General features: G+C 50.6%; 1 protein-coding gene across 3 annotated transcripts in view; it reads right to left on the minus strand.

The window, feature by feature from the left end:
* The window catches only part of LOC144828247 (sulfite oxidase-like), a 393,607-nt gene that overhangs the window by 258,437 nt on the left and 118,934 nt on the right, over window positions 1–16,236 (minus strand). The window lies entirely within an intron of this gene.

The following is a 16,236-nucleotide window of genomic DNA, read 5'->3' on the forward strand; positions in this document are numbered from 1 at the left end:
CACTCAGAATTAACTATATTTTCGTGCCTCTGATACAGCTGTCTGTTTTTTTGACAACACTAACGCTCCTTTCACTTTGTGGTGGTACACACCGGCAATGGGATCGCGATTGGACGTGTTTCAATACCGGCGCTTGCGCAGTACACTCTGGCGCATGCGCGGACTGAAACACATGGCTCAGAGCCCGCGCATGCGCATTGCGGCCGAAGTGCCGTGCGCATGCGCGTTACAGTTCACTGCTCACGCGTCGTACTACTGGGATGCCTAGCGCATGCGCACTATAGCGCGGGCATCCCTCTTACGAAGCAGACGCGATGGGTAATAGAAACAGCTGCAGCCTGTTACCCAATCAACCAGGGTATAAATAGACATGCGCGCTGTGCGTCGGTACCTCCGTTCCCTCTCGGACGCCGGCATCGAGGTACCGACGGACAGGTAGGGCACCACACCATCATTTGCTATCCCTAACAGGGCGAGTCATCTCAGCACTAGCAAGAGTCCCTTAAGGAGTGGTTCTGCGTACCTTAAGTCTTCAGCCATTTTGCCCAAATATTTGGTTACTGATAGCGCCAGTGCCTCTTCTTAGTCATTTTATCGCTAGTAAGAGTCCTCCAAGGAGTAGCCCTGCCCTCCATTTTTGGTTAATTTATTCTTGCAGAGTCTTTTAGTCATTTTCCTTATACTTGGTTGAGTCTCTTTTCTGTTTAAAGCTAGGTTTTGTTAAGAATAGTTTTGGAAATGGTAGCTAGTATTGTTGTTAGTCCCTTTGCTATCTTTCAAAGGTACTTTCTTGTCCATTTCCCTCCTTAACTAGAGCGGGGCCTCCCTTTTTCCCGAGTGGGTTCCGGGTGAGGTGAGGCGTACTCCCACATAATGCTGGGTAAGTTACCACATTCATTCCCATATATGTGATTTTATACACTGACTGAAACATAGCAGTATAATCAGCGGGGAGAGATTGTCTCCATCGCCCTGTTTGTGTGCTTAGCATCTTGTGCTTGTTTTCCTAAAATCTGTTGTGCACTACATGGTTTTTGATTCACGCTTATGCTTCTTCCTTAGGAGATATATAAAATTTTGGACTTCCTACGGTATTCATCTGGGCTCAGAGGAACTGGTAGGACTTATCCAATGTACATTAGCGTGCTTCACTAATTTTTTGATTTGCAGTCGCAGTTTCCTAAATGGTCCTGAAGAAAGCTAAGACCAACAGTCAATACAGCTGAAACATGTCGACCTCCACTCACTTTGTCCATATATAGTTATTATTTCAAACTATTTTGGCAAATTTTAATCTTGACCCAAGCGCCATACTGATTAAAATTAATTTTGGTCCTTGGAGTCAATTTTACTTTCACGTTTTTCACTTTAATTTTTTGCACTGCACCCCATTAGCATCACCAGTGAAGCCCAGTGGTCTGTATTTACACCATGTTAATCCATCTCTGCACCATGACTAGGTGCACTGTTTGAGAATTGGATTGGTGACATCTCCCACATGACGACATTCCACCACATGGGTGGGCTGATGGGAATTTTTTCCTAACAGACCCGGGTTATCACTTCTAGTGCTACTAATGGTTTTGGGGCACTAGTTCCAGTTGCGGCACATTTACAGGTTTCTGACCAGGCCACTTTTTGTTTATTGACTACCTGAATGGGGCCCCATACCGCAGGTCCTCCCATCCAACACCGAATGGTGCTCATGGCCTGGCGCACAGCCTTGCGCCACAGGAAATGGAACCGGAAACTCACCAGGCAGACACTCTTGTGGTGTGGTGTCTGGCTGAGAGAGGCCTCGTCTCTCCCGGACTTCAGTAGGTGGGACAACATTGGGATCTCGCTACTAGGGGACATCTGGGTTGGGGACCACATCAGATCCTTTACAGATTTACAGCAGCTCTAGTCCCTCCATTCCTCCCAATTTTATAAATACCTACAGCTAAGGGATGCCCTTCGAGTACATATTCCATCCCCCACCTCCTTCCCTGAATTCAGCCCCCTTGAGACCCAAGTGATGATGAGGAACCTGGGTAGAGCGGGGGGGGGGGTGTTGCGGATTTACCGCTCCCTAGTGAACAATGGCCTGCATCCCTAGACTTGTTACGTGCCCGCTGGGAGTGTTGGTTGGGCCCCCTAGAAGACGCAGACTGGAGAGATGCTCTCATGGCCCCCAAAACCTTGACGACCTCCTCCAAGTTGCGTCTAGTCCAACTCTATTACCTCCATACGGTTTACCTCACTCCTGCGCGCCTATGCTGCGCCTGCAGCGCCCGTATGCGGCCCTCCCCAACCTGCACGTGAAGCAGTCATGCCCCTGCGGACTTTTACCACATGATTTGGCAATGCCCTGTCCTTGCACCATTTTGGGTGGGTGTGGAACTGGAACTCACACAGACCCTGGGGTGGACGGTTCCCAATGACCCACTACGTTTGGTCCTGGGTGTGTTTGATGGCCTCGGTGGATCTCAGGCCGATAAGCGCTTCCTAGGAACAGCGGTGGCAGTAGCTAAGCGAGATATAGCAGCACTCTGGTCTCAGGCCAAGGCCCCTACTATACGGAAATGGAGACGGGGTGGACTGGTTTGGAACTCAAGAGGAACCCATCTTTGAGGCACGGGGCTGCCCCAAGCTTTTTGGCAAGATATGGGGCAAATGGTTCAATCTACTGCCCTAAGTGGCAAGTGGGTGTCTTGTACAGGAATAACCATATGCAAGTGTTCTTATTCATCCTAGAGAATGATTTACAAGTCTCTGTCGTATCTCTTTCAAATGTATTTTATCCAAATAATGTGCTTGATTTCGCTGCCAATGTATTTTCTGATTTGTTCTTTAAAACCAATAAACTTGATTATCAAACTTATCACTAGGGTGACAAGATGTCCAGGTTTGCTGGGACATTCCTTTTTTTTGCCACCTGTCCCAACAGCGTTCAGGAAATTTGGCATGCCCTGGTTATCAGAGAAAGTCGACCTAACACAGAAGGAGGCACGTTTTCATGTGCAGGATTAGTTGGCAGTACATTTCGGAAACCAATTTACTTAACTCCTAGGATACTGTGCATAAATATTGCGTTTAAATACCCCCAAGTGCCTTGTTGTCAGTTTTCTATGTTGGTGAGTGCTGTAAATGAATTCATACTGTTCCTCTTAGTCGATGCTAAATAGTCTTTCTAGGACTTTTTTAAAGGAAGCCTGGAAACATTATTTTGTATAGGTCGTGTGCTGGTGTGTACAGGCTGTGCACAGATTCTGTACAAAGGGAACCTGCCACTGTTGCCCACATACTAAATGCATACAGGTTGAATGTGCCGAGCTTGTAGAGGGGTGTGCACCACAAGTACACAGCTAATGTAGAAGTTACGTGTAGGTTGTGTGCAAGTGGCAAACACGTTGCATGCAAAGCTTTGGTGCATAATGCGTTCAAGGTATGTGAAGGTTGTGCCAAGAACTTGTCTACAAATGGGTCCAGAGTGTGTATGGAATTTGTGGGCAAAGATTTAAAACATGGCGTGCAAATTGTGCACACAGTTCGTGTACAGACAGGGGCGTCATCAACCCCTCACTTGAGCAGCTTGAGCAGAGGGGTGGGTACCACTGGGAAGTTCAGTTTAATATAAAGCCTTTAACAGTTTGTTCAAAGCTCTTTTTCGCTTTGATACAAGACTGCTATCTCCCAGCAGAAGCTCTTGAAGCACAAGTTACTTACCTTCAGTAACGATGTATATCTGTAAGAAACATTAGTAGTGATAGATTCCTTACCTTAGAATTACCCCCAGGCATCAGACTGGATCCGGAAAGTTTTTCGTCAGCAGTACCCCTTTGCGTCAGTAGGCGGCGTCGTTCGGCTCCACGTGCATCGTTGGCGCCGGGATGACGTCGCTGGAGCTACTAAGACGCGCCCACGCGAGCTGACATCAGTTCTGTACACGACTTTCCGCGACAGGAACGCAGAGCCATGCAAGAAACTGACCACTGGTGCCATGAAACTAGGGCCCTGAAAGGGATGACCTTAACCCTAGAAATCAATTTGGAGAACGGGGAGGATGGGTGGGGCGGTAAGGAATCTATCACTACTAATGTTTCTTACAGATATATTGTTACCGAAGGTAAGCAACTTGTGCATCTGAAAGAAACACGTAGTGATAGATTCCTTACCTTAGAATAAATATCCCAGCAATTTCAACCCCGGTGGTGGGTCTGTGAACCAAGATCACATCAGGAAAGTCCTGGAGAACAGAACAGCCAAAGAACCTGTCTCTCCGGACTTGGCTGTCCAGGCAGTAGTGCTTGGTAAACGTGTGCAGCGAGGCCCACGTAGCTGCCTGACAGATGTCAGGCAAGGGAACTCCTCGTCCCAGAGCAGTAGTGGCTGCTGTCACCCAGGTAGATTGGGCGTTCAACCACACCAGAGGCTCCTTTTTAGCCAAGGAGTAACAAGCCTTTATGCATAGAAAGACCCACCGAGAGATGGTCTGCTTGTGCACAGCCCGACCTTTCTTGGCGCCCACGTAGCCAACAAAGAGCTGGTCCTCCACCCAGAACTGTTGTTGTGTGGTTCAGATAGAAAGAGAGTGCACGTTTTGGGTCCAGACGGTGGAGCCTCTCTTCCTCTTTTGAGGGATGCGGAGGCGGAAAGAAGGTGGGCAAAGTGATGGTCTGCCCGATGTGAAAAGCAGTGACAACCTTTGGCAGAAAAGAAGGACGAGTCCTTAGAACAACTTTGTCCGGATGGACAGAGAGAAAAGGAGGCTTAGAGGAAAGAGCCTGGAGCTCACTCACTCTTCTGGCAGAGGTGATGGCAACCAGGAAAGCAGTCTTTAGAGTGAGAGGACGAAGAGGGCAATTATGAAGTGGCTCAAAGGGAGCACACATCAGGAAGGTAATATCTAGATTCAAGTCCCACTGAGGCATCACGTAAGGGACAGGAGGAAATATGTGCGTGATGCCCTTCAAGAATCTATTTACTACAGGGGACTTGAAAAGGGAAGGCTGATCTGGGAGCCTTAAAAAGGTGGAAATGGTAGAGAGATAGCCCCTGATAGTGCCCAGAGCAGAGCCCTGCTGGGGCACAGAGAGAAGAAAAAGAAGGATCTCTGAAAGAGAGGCACAAAGGGGATCGACAGCCTTTGCTGTGCACCATGCCACAAACGTATTCCACCAGCAGGCGTATACCGGCTTAGTGGAGGGACGCCTGGATGCCAAGATAACATTACAGACTTCGGGGGGGGGGGGGGCAGGTCGAAACACATCAACTGCCGCCGCTCAATATCCACGCAAGGAGGTGTAGGCTGGACAGGTTCGGGTGGAGGACCGTCCCATGCTGCTGCAACAGAAGATCCTCCCGAAGAGGCAGATGGATTGGGGGATCGATGCTCATACTGAGTAGCTCGGGACACCATACTCTTCGAGCCCAGTCCGGAGCCACAAGAATAACTTGGGCCCGGTCGCGCCTGATCGTCTTCTGCACTCTGGGAAATAGTGGTATAGGCGGAAAGGCATACAACAGACCGCAACTCCACTCGCGACAAAAAGAGTCGCAGAGCGAGTGCTGCCTTGGAAATTCCAACGCGCAGAACTGATGACATTGCGCGTTCTCTTCGGTGGCGAATAGATCTAACCAAGGCTCTCCCCACTGCTGAAAGAGATCTTGCGCCACGTCCGAGTTCAGACGCCATTTGTGATCCTTCATGCACCAGCGGCTGAGTTTGTCCGCCCTGGTGTTCAGAGAACCTGCCAGGTGTTGAACCACCAGATACATGCCCTGATGTTCCAGCCAAGCCTAGAGGCGCACAGCCTCTTGGCATAGGGCCCACGACCACACCCCACCCTGTTTGTTACAGTACCACATGGTGGTGGCGTTGTCTCTGAACACTGGCACTACTCTCCCCATGACAGAGGGAAGGAATGCCTTCAGTGCAAGTCGGATCGCCCAAAGCTCCAGAAGGTTGATGCGGAGCCTGGACTCCGCCGGAGACCAGAGGCCTCTGATCTCCACCTCTCCCATGTGGCCGCCCCATCCCAGAAGGGACGCGTCCGTCACAACTGTATGTTCCAGTTGGGGAAGGGAGAGGAATCTGCCATTGACCCAATTGCGATTTGTGAGCCACCACTGCAATTGCCATGCAGTGCCCTTCAAGATCTGGACGTGATCAGACAGGTTGCCCTGATGCTGTGCCCACTGAAACTCCAGGTCCCACTGCAGAGCCCATATATGTCATCTGGCATGATCCACAAGCAAGATGCAGAAGGCCATCAGGCCCAGTAGCCGAAGGGTCATCCTGACCAAAACCCGGGACAAAGGCAGAAAGATCGGAATCATAGCCTGAATGTCCCGGACTCGCTCTTCGGGAAGATAAACCCCAAACTGCGCCGAGTCCAGAACCGCTCCGATGAAAAGGAGCCTCTGCGAGGGAATCAGGTGAGACATTGGCACATTGAAGGAAAACCCCAGCAAATGCAGGAGGTCGGCCATAGTCTGGAGGTGGGATGCAACTGCCTGGGGTGAGCCCGCCTTCAACAGCCAGTCGTCGAGATAGGGGAAGACTGAAACCTCTGATCTGCACAGATGAGCTGTGACCACCGCCATCACTTTCGTGAACACCCGAGGGGCGCTGGTAATGCCAAAGGGGAGCACGGTAAACTGAAAGTGCTCATGGCATACCGTGAATCGCAGGTAGCGCTTGTGGCAGGCTGGACGGGAATATGAAAATAGGCGTCCTGCAAGTCCAACGCCACCATCCAGTCTTGCGGGTCCAGGGCAGATAAGACGTGAGCAAGTGTGAGCATCTTGAACTTCTCCTTCCAGAGGAATGCAGGCCCTTGTCCTTCTTTGGAACCAGAAAGTAGTGGGAATATCTACCACAACCTACTTCTGGCGTCGGAACGCACTCAATGGCCCCCTTGACCAAGAGGGCTGCAACTTCCTGCTGGAGAAGTGCCAAGTGATCCTTGACATGCGGTGGTACTGAGGTGACATGGCTGGAGGGGTTGTCTCGAAGGGGAGGGAGTAGCCCCTGAGGACTATTTGCAGCACCCACTTGTCCAACGTGATGTTGCGCCAGTGGTGGAGATGATGGCGTATTCGTCCACCCACTGGCATCTGATGGGCCTGAAAGGTCGGACTAGGAAGTCTTTGAAGTGGATGCTGCGGGGATGGAGGTGGACTGACCCGCCCGCTGGCCCCCTGAACCGCCTTGACGGTTCCCACGTCCGCGGCCACGCTGAAGTTATTGCTGCTGTGGCCTGTGGCTCTGCGAACACTGTGGGGCGCCCCTTCTGTGGCCACGAAAGGAGCGAAAAGCAGAAGGCAAAGGAGGCCAAGCGGCCGACAGGCCCATGGACTTGGCCATAGCCCAGGAGTCTTTGAAGCGCTCTAACGCTCTGTCTGCTTTATTGCCAAAAAGGCGAATGCCATCAAAGGGGAAGTCCATCAGAGTGTTCTGGACATCCCCTGAGAACCCAGTTGTCCTCAACCAGGCGTGGCGCCGAAGAGCCAACGTTGTGGAAATCGACCTGCCCAGTGAGTCGGCGATGTCCAGCCCACAGCGTATGGTGAATTTTGCTGCGTCTCTCCCGGCCGCAACCGCCTGGGAAAGAACTGCTTGGGCCTCCTCCGGACAGTTGGGCAGCACCTGCGCAACCGTGTCCCACAGAGAGTGGGTATGACGGCCCAAGAGGCATGCAGTGTTCACTGACCGCAGCCCTTAGCTGGCAGAGGAAAACAGCTTCTTGCCAAGATGATCCAGGTTCTTGGATTCCCTATCCGGAGGTGCGGTAGGGAAGGCGCTCTGGGATGCAGAGACTTGGACAACCAAGCTCTCAGGGGTGGGGTGTTGGGTAAGGAAGAGGGGGTCGCCCGGAGCCGGGCTACGGAGTCTGGCCATGTTCCTGTCCACAGAAGCCCCTGTGTTAGGCCTGGACCAGGTGCCCAAAAGAACGTCTGACAGTGCTTCATTAAAAGGCAGCTAGGGCTCCAAAGAGGTAGCCACCGGTTGGAGCACTTCTGTCAGGAGGTTAGTCCTGACGGCCACCGTATGGTGTTCGAGGTGGAGAGCCTCAGCTGCCCTACACAACACCACTACGTAACTGGCTCCCTCCTCCGTAGCCACAGTAGGAGAAGACAGCATGCCAAGGTCAGGAGAGGTGTCAAAACCACTGGTTTCCCCCAAATCCTCTGCCCAGTCCTGTTTATAAGCACAGTCCTGTGCTAGAGGGTCCTCAGACCCCTCCCAGTCCTCCCCTTCCTTCGAAGTCTGGAGGATTGACATAGGGCACAAAAGGGCCCGTCGGTATCGGCTTCAGGCAACGCCGATCCGGCACCGTGTCCGGGTCGGGGCTGAACCTGGGGGCAACGTCGTCCTGAGGAGCGGGCAACGTCGGAAGCGGTCCGGGGAGATCGGCGCCAGTGGAGGTGTCAATAGGTCAACAAGCGTCGATCAGGATCCGATCTCGGATCCCAAGGGGGCCTGCGGCGTCGGGGCAGGAGCCGCCGGTGATGGCAAAGCAGGACCCCAAGTCGGGCCCGCAGGCGCACCGGCGGGGCCAGACGGCCCAAACAGTCAGGTAATGGCAGCAAGAAACTCTTGCACCTGAGCAGGCGTCGCCGACGCACTTGGAAAGGGGGGCTAAACTGGCGGCGATGTCGCAGGCTCTGCCAGAGCCGCGGGGGTGGCACCGTCCGCCGCGTCGCACGACAGGCGAGGGGAAGTCGAAGAGCGACGATGCTTCTTCAACTTCTTTTTGGAATGCTTTGACTTACCTGACCCCCGAGTGCGAAGACTTAGATCCAGAAGAATGGTGCTGACAGCTCCGCGACCGGTCCCTAGACCTCCCATGGGACCGGGACCTCGAGCGGCGCGGAGCCGACTGCGAACTTCCAGCAACTTTCAGGACCGCTCCCGCAAAGTCTTCGGCGCCATGGCCCTGCAGTTGGGGCATGACTTGGGGTTGTAGTCGCGCCCCTGGCACGCCTACATGCGGTGGGGGTCCGTCACCAACATCATGCGATGACAGTTCCCGCAGTTCTTAAAACCGGGCATCCCTACGACACCAGAAGTCGATCGACTCGAAAAGATGAGGTAAAAGCTCCGTCAAAAAATGACTGGGGTACTTGCTCTTCCCGGATCTGCGCTTGCTGGCGCGGAAAAAGAAAGAACTGACATCAGTGCGCGTGGGCGCATCTAAGTAGCTCCAGCGACGTCATCCCGGCGCCAAAGACGCACGACAATGCCTACCGACGCGCAGGGGCACTGCTGACGAAAAACTTTCCGGATCCATTCTGACGCCTGGGGGGTAATTCTAAGGTAAGGAATCTATCACTATGTGTTTCTTTCCAATTAACACTGCAAGAGGACAGTATGATGTGATGGAGTTGTGGCGTGGAGCAACCAATGAAAAGGAGCATCTGAATGATAGATAGAGAGAAGGACGGCTGGGTGACGGCTGGTGAGCATGAATGGAAAGATGTAGAGCAGAATAGATGGATGATAGAAGGATGAATATGTGAAGAGACTAATAGGTGGAAGGTTTAAATAAAGAAGGAAAAAAGATGGGAGGAGAGAAGGAAGAGAAGAAACGTGAATGGTTTCGAAAGGAAGAAAAAAGACAGAAAGATGAATGATAAGGATGAGTGGATGGATAAAAAAAAAAGTACTGACAGGACGGCGGAGAAAAAGAAGGAAATAAAGGTGGGAAAGAACCAGAAATATGGATCAGTAGAAGTAAAGGAGGAAAACAGACTGAAAGAAGGATGGATGTTAGGAAGGGTATTTCAGGATACTTTCTGGGAGAGCTCTTCAATGAGTGCCTGGCAGACTCGCTCACCTCACTTACTGTCAATTGGTATATGGTTCAAAGTGGAGGGTGTTTTTTATTAAGGCTACTGCCTTGTACAGGGGTTGTACATTGTATGCAAGTTCTGTGAATGTGGGCAGAGGTAGTGTACTAGTGTGCAGGCGTGCAAAGATTGTCTGCAGAACACAACCAGTCTTGTGTACAGGCTGTATGCAACGCACAAGAAGGGCGTGCGCAGAATTTATATAAGAGATTGTGTGTACACGTTATGCGCATATGTTGTTAACAGGTTACTCATTGGCAGATCAAGTATAGGTTATGTTTAGAAGATTTTTCGTGTGTCATACAGCTTATGAGCTGGATGCATACAACTCTTTGTGGCTGAGCAGCGTATGCATTTTGGATAGTTTATTTACCAGTTATTTTAGGCGTTTTGAAGAGATTGTTGGTATACTTCATGTACATGCTGTGTACAGGTGGTTTGCCGTTAGCAGCAAGTTGTGCGGAGAAACTAAGAAGAAGTCATGTGCAGAGATCATGTTGGGTGCAGAGATTATGTAGAGGGCAGTACTTTGGGGGGTAGGCTGTACACTGGTTGTGTAAATGTGCACAGAGCTGGTTTTGAGGTTGTGAGCTCTGAGTGAAAAACATGTGCAGACTGTCTTCATGGCTGGTGTGTGAGGTGCTTGTGCACTGGTTGTGAGTGGAGCTGGTGCGCCGGCTGTGCCCAGGCAGGCAGCTTGTATTTAGGCTACAGCGGGTTTGTGTGAAAAGAAATGTAGCGGTGGGCGAGCCACTGAAGACTCAATCCGGAGGCCTGGCCCTGGCCAAGCTCGAGGTCCTCTTGGATTCCCGAGCCCAAAACTTGCCGAGCTTCAATGTGGCTTCTGCATCACACCCAGTGCTTTAAATGGCAAAAAATAAGTGCAGGTACTCTTACAATGAGCTATGAGTGTAGCAAGTGGGAGGGGCTAGGGTCGGGGCTAAGGACAAGACATTTAAGACACTTCTGCTATGCGGCCTAATACTTATATAAGTGCGCAGTCACAGAAACAAGCAGCAATGCTCACCCAATCATTCCCAGAATGTCCTTTAAAATACCTCCCTAGTGTCTGGATTCTCTCCCTCTTTCATTCACTTTTCCCACACAGGCAAACACCCAGACACAAGCAGACAGACACTCATTCAAAAGACTTTGGTAGGATAAAGGCCATTTTACACCCCTTATCTCCCCTTCTCTCCCGCGGCTTTCTCAATTGCTGCTATTGCTGCTGTCAGCGGGACACGCCTGATGTAATAGGCGCTGTAACGGCGAGTGTGTGTCTTGTTTAGAGCAATTTTTAAAACTGTGTTTCTGCTGACTACGATTTGGGTATTTTAAACTGCGTTGCCCTGAGAAGTACACTGTACCTTTAAAGCGGTCTTCGCCTCGGTCCACCACGGCTGGTGCCGGTTGTGTGGAGGGCGTTTTCGACCTTCCTGCCCGACCCCTGTGGGTGTAGCACTCCCTTCAGAGGCGTGACCGGTGCCTTCTTAGGCACGCCATCTCCCCACACGCAGCGGACACGCCTGATGTAATAGGTGCTGTAACGGCGAATGTGTGTCTTGTTTACCGCAATTTTTAAAACTGTGTTTCTGCTGACTACGATTTGTGTATTTTAAACTGTGCTGCCCTGAGAAGTACACTGTACCTTTAAAGCGGTCTTCGCCTCGGTCCACCACGGCTGGTGCCGGTGGTGGGGAGGGCGCTTTCGACCTTCCTGCCCGACCCCTGTGGGCGTAGCACTCCCTTCAGAGGCGGGACCGGTGCCTTCTTAGGCACGCCATCTCCCCACGCGCAGCGTACACGCCTGATGTAATAGGCGCTGTAACGGCGAGTGTGTTTCTTGTTTACCGCAATTTTTAAAACTGTGTTTCTGCTGACTACGATTTGTGTATTTTAAACTGTGTTGCCCTGGGAAGTACACTGTACCTTTAAAGCGGTCTTCGCTTCGGTCCACCACGGCTGATGCCGGTTGTGTGGAGGGCGTTTTCGACCTTCCTGTCCGACCCCTGTGGGCGTAGCACTCCCTTCAGAGGAGGGACCAGTGCCTTCTTAGGCACGCCATCTCCCCACTCGCGGCGGACCGCCGGCGGGTCGCCAAAGGCGAGCCCGTCCGCGCTGGTCCGTCGCCAATGGCCAGAACCCCTGGTCTGATAGTCATCGTGAATGGCCCCGTGAGGAGCTGCTTGCGCTTCAACATCAGACGACATGTGCAGCTCATCACTGGCACCCAGGCTCACAATATCTGCGGTGTGATCACTGTGGCTTTGAGGCCTCGGAAGCTGTCTTCACCCTTCCGGCTACGGCCTCAGTAGGGGGAAAAACAGTTAATTTACAGATATTGAGCCTCAACTGCAGGTCCCTAGCGAAACATCACGAGGATGTTTTTGAGCTCCTCACTGACCGCTCTCCTGATTTGCTAGCTCTAACGGAAACGTGGTTAACTAGTGACTCGTTGGCTATTCCGGCTCTGGCTCTCCCCTCTGGTTACTCTATTCTAACTAAAAACAGACCCAAAGGGAGGGGTGTGGGATTGGCGGTGATTTTCAAAACCATTTAATCCTGCACTCTCTCCCCCTCAAATATAACCAACTGTGAAAGCACTCTGTTTAAGCCAAGGATCTCTGACATCTATACCCTGACTGGGCTTTTGATATACCGCCCTCCTGGCCCTGCGAGTGCTTTCCAGGAGTCACTGGTTTCAACCGCTTCTGCACTCATCCTGCAGTCAGCTAACTTCACTGTGCTCGGAGACCTCAACCTCCATCTTGAGTCCCGCGAGTCCCCGGCTACACTGAAGTTTCTTGGCGATCTGGAAGCCTGCCAGCTATGTCAGCTGGTTGAAGGGCCTTCACATCTGGCAGGTCATCTGCTAGACCCGGTGTTCTCGAATATCCAGGGAATTACTGTTTCTCCCCCCTGTCCCCTCAGTTGGACAGATAATGTTTTGGTACAAATTGACATTAAGATTCCAGGTAGCCCTAGGATGAAGCCATCTCCTCCTCTCTGGAGGCGCCCCTGGCATAAACTTGATGGTGCCTTATTTGAGGCCAGGCTAAAAAATTCCCGCCCACATTGGTCTGGTAATATGGAGGAGGCGGATCTAGCCTGTAGAGAATGGATTAATGAGTCTCTAGATCATTTTATCCCTGAGAAAATATCAAGGCTCAAACGTGAGCAATCCCATCCCTGGTATTGTGAGGCACTCACAGCCAAAAAAAACCAATGTAAAGTACTCAAGCGCATTTGGAGGCGGTCTTACGACCCCTGTGCTAAGACTAACTTTAGAACTGCCACTAAAGCTTACCATAGACTGATAAAAAAGACCAAAGCCAGCTACTACACTGAGCTGATCAACTCCAGCACTAATCGCGCCAAAACTATCTTTGCGCTAGTGAAGGAGATGACTAAGCTGCCTGAGGGGAACAATTCTACAATAGTGTCTGACTTACAGTGCGAAGAACTCGCCTGTTTTTTTGTTAATAAAGTTCAAGGAATTTACAATTCTTTCAACTCTGGTGGCACCTTGATGAGTCCTAGATCTAATATAGACCCTTTGGACCTTCCCTACTCGCTCCTTACCCTTCCATCTATCTCACAAACAGATATGGAAACCCTGGCTTTAAAAATTAAGTCTGGATCCCCTGAAGACCCGGTTAAACCAGAGCTATTTAAACTCTTCCAGGACTCCATCATGACTGAAGGACGCGAGCTGATTAACAGATCTCTTCAGTCGGCCACTATCCCCAAAACCTGGAAGCATGCCAAAGTTGTCCCCCTGTTAAAAAAATCCACTCTGGACCCTTCTAGGCCAGAAAGTTTCCGACCTATCTCTTTGCTTCCGTACTTGGCTAAAGTGGCGGAGAGACATGTGAATTCCATCTTGCTAGGTTTTTTGGAGACTAATGGGATTTTGGAGGAATCTCAGAACGGATTCCGTGCTAAACATAGCACCGAATCGGCCTTACTGGCCGTTACGGAACAGCTAAGGGAGACACAGGACATGGGTAACACCGCGGCCGTGGTTCTGCTGGATTGGAGTGCGGCGTTTGACACGGTCTCCCATGGGATCCTTCTCAGGAGACTGTGGGAGATCAGTGTCGGGGACAGAGCCTTGGATTGGTTCGTGTCATTTCTATCAGACCGCTCCTTCCTTCATCCAGCAGTTTCCCCTTAGGCTGCGGTGTCCCACAGGGCTCCGCTCTCAGCCCCACGCTGTTTAACGTATACGTCCGCCCCTTGGCCAAGTTGGCCAGGGAACGTAACATCAAATTAATTTCCTATGCTGACGATACGCAATTAATCTTTACTTTCTCTAATGACACCGTAGGTGATCGAGACAAATTCCAGGAAGACATCCTGGCTATTTCCAGTTGGCTTACAGAGAATTGCCTCCAGTTGAACTCATCTAAAAATGAGGTTCTCCTTATTGGAAATGACACTCAGAAGTGGGATGAGCAGTGGTGGCCCCCTACACTGGGCCCGCCACCTACTCCTAAGAAAGAAGTTAAAAATCTAGGTGTGATTGTAGATGATTCACTTACCCTTGAATCCCATGCCAAAAGAGTGGCTGGCACTTGCTATGGCCGCCTCCGGTCTCTTAAACCCATCCTAGGGTTTTTTAACCCCCCATGCGTCAGACAATTGTCCAAGCAATGTTTTTGTCCCATTTGGACTATTGCAATGCTCTCATGCTTGGTTCTAATTTGACAGTCACCAATAGACTGCAAAGGGCTCAGAATGCCGCTGCCCGCACTCTATGCGGACTGCCAAAACGTTGCCATACTTCCCAGGTTTTGCGTAGGTTGCATTGGCTGCCCGTTAAACAACGCATACAATTCAAAACCCTCTGTTTAATTCATAAAATGCTTTATCGCCTTGGCCCCCAAATCCTACAGGGCCTTTGTTTCGTCTATGTTCCATCGCGGGCTCTCCGCTCTGCGGACCTCTCTCTGGCATGTACTATCAAGATTCGGAGGTGCAGAGCAGGTGGCCTGTCATTCAGGTATCTCGCTCCAAAACTCTGGGATTCCATTCCTCTAAGCATACACACTATCTCTAACCATCTTCTCTTCCGAAAACACATAAAAACTTGGTTGTTTTCTTCTGCTTAGGATTTCCTGGTGATTTGGCACTTACACCTCCATTTGGCCGCACTATAACTAGGTATGTCCGCAAGCGCTGGGACGCCCTGTTGCTGGGGTAGCCATGCGCGATATAAATAAATATAACATAACATAACATAACATGCCTGGATTCAAATGTGTGTACAAATACACACCATGGTGTGAATGTGATTGATACTATGCGAATGAGCACTGCCGAATAGTTTAGAGGTGGCTCCGCTTGGGTTACAGAGGTGCTTTGGCTGTCAGCCAGCCTCGTTCGTGCTTGTGAACACTAGCAACAATAAGCCTACCTTTGATGAGTACCGGTACTCTCCTTGAAAGAAGAGAAGTGCCGGTACTCAGAGCGATAAAAATGAGAAGTGCCGGTACTCAGTACCGCTGAGTGCCGGCCCATTTAAAGCACTGCTCACACCTACACTCTACCATGACGCTCCAAGAGTTAAAAAGAAAGCATAAACCATTGCTATTAAAAAGAAGTGAAAGAGCTAGCCATCTAGTGGGTGAATTGGATAATGTGAAACCAGAAAACCTTGGACCAATTTTGGCTTCCCCGCTTTCCCAAATTGTGTGATCCTAAGAAAATATTTTAGTTTATAAAGCCTCTTTTTTTTCTTCGTTGTCAGATATGAGAGCAACTTTCAATACACGAATTGAGGGTGTGCACTGTACAAAAATAATCTGGTGTATTGAGGTGAAACGTCTCTGCATGTTAACTATCTTTTTCAATTTTAAAGAGACCATCATATTTTCACACGATGGTTGTTGCACAATATAGATTGCACGGGCTGTTAAGTTAAGAGCCTCACCAGACCCTTAGCTCGTTTCTGGCTCGGCTTCCCCTGGCAATATGTTGCCCACATCTAGTGAAAGGTGTGTGCAGTTATATAATTGGTGCGCAGAACCTGTCAGTCGGCTGCGTGCAGTGCATATTTAGGTGTATACAGTTTGGGTGCAGGTTGTCTGCAGAGCTTGTGTGCATGTTGCCTGCAGAGTTAGATGGGGGGCTGAGTGCAGTTTTGTGAACAAGCTGCGTGCTCGGTATGTGCACGGTTTATTTGGAACATGCATCAGTGATGGTGTGCAGAACCCGTAAACAACTTGTTTGCAAACTGCATCGATGTCTGGTTCCTATGCGCAAATTTCTATAGCCATTTGACTGTGGGCGTCTCTACGTTTCCCTCCTCACTCTCTAGGAATGTCTCGTCACTTCAGGCAAGCAGCAAGCGCTCTAAGTAACCCGAACCACCGCGCAGAAAGTAAAATCAGCTTT

Source organism: Lissotriton helveticus, chromosome 1_1 (genome assembly GCF_964261635.1).
Source record: "Lissotriton helveticus chromosome 1_1, aLisHel1.1, whole genome shotgun sequence".
NCBI classification, from domain to species: domain Eukaryota; kingdom Metazoa; phylum Chordata; class Amphibia; order Caudata; family Salamandridae; genus Lissotriton; species Lissotriton helveticus.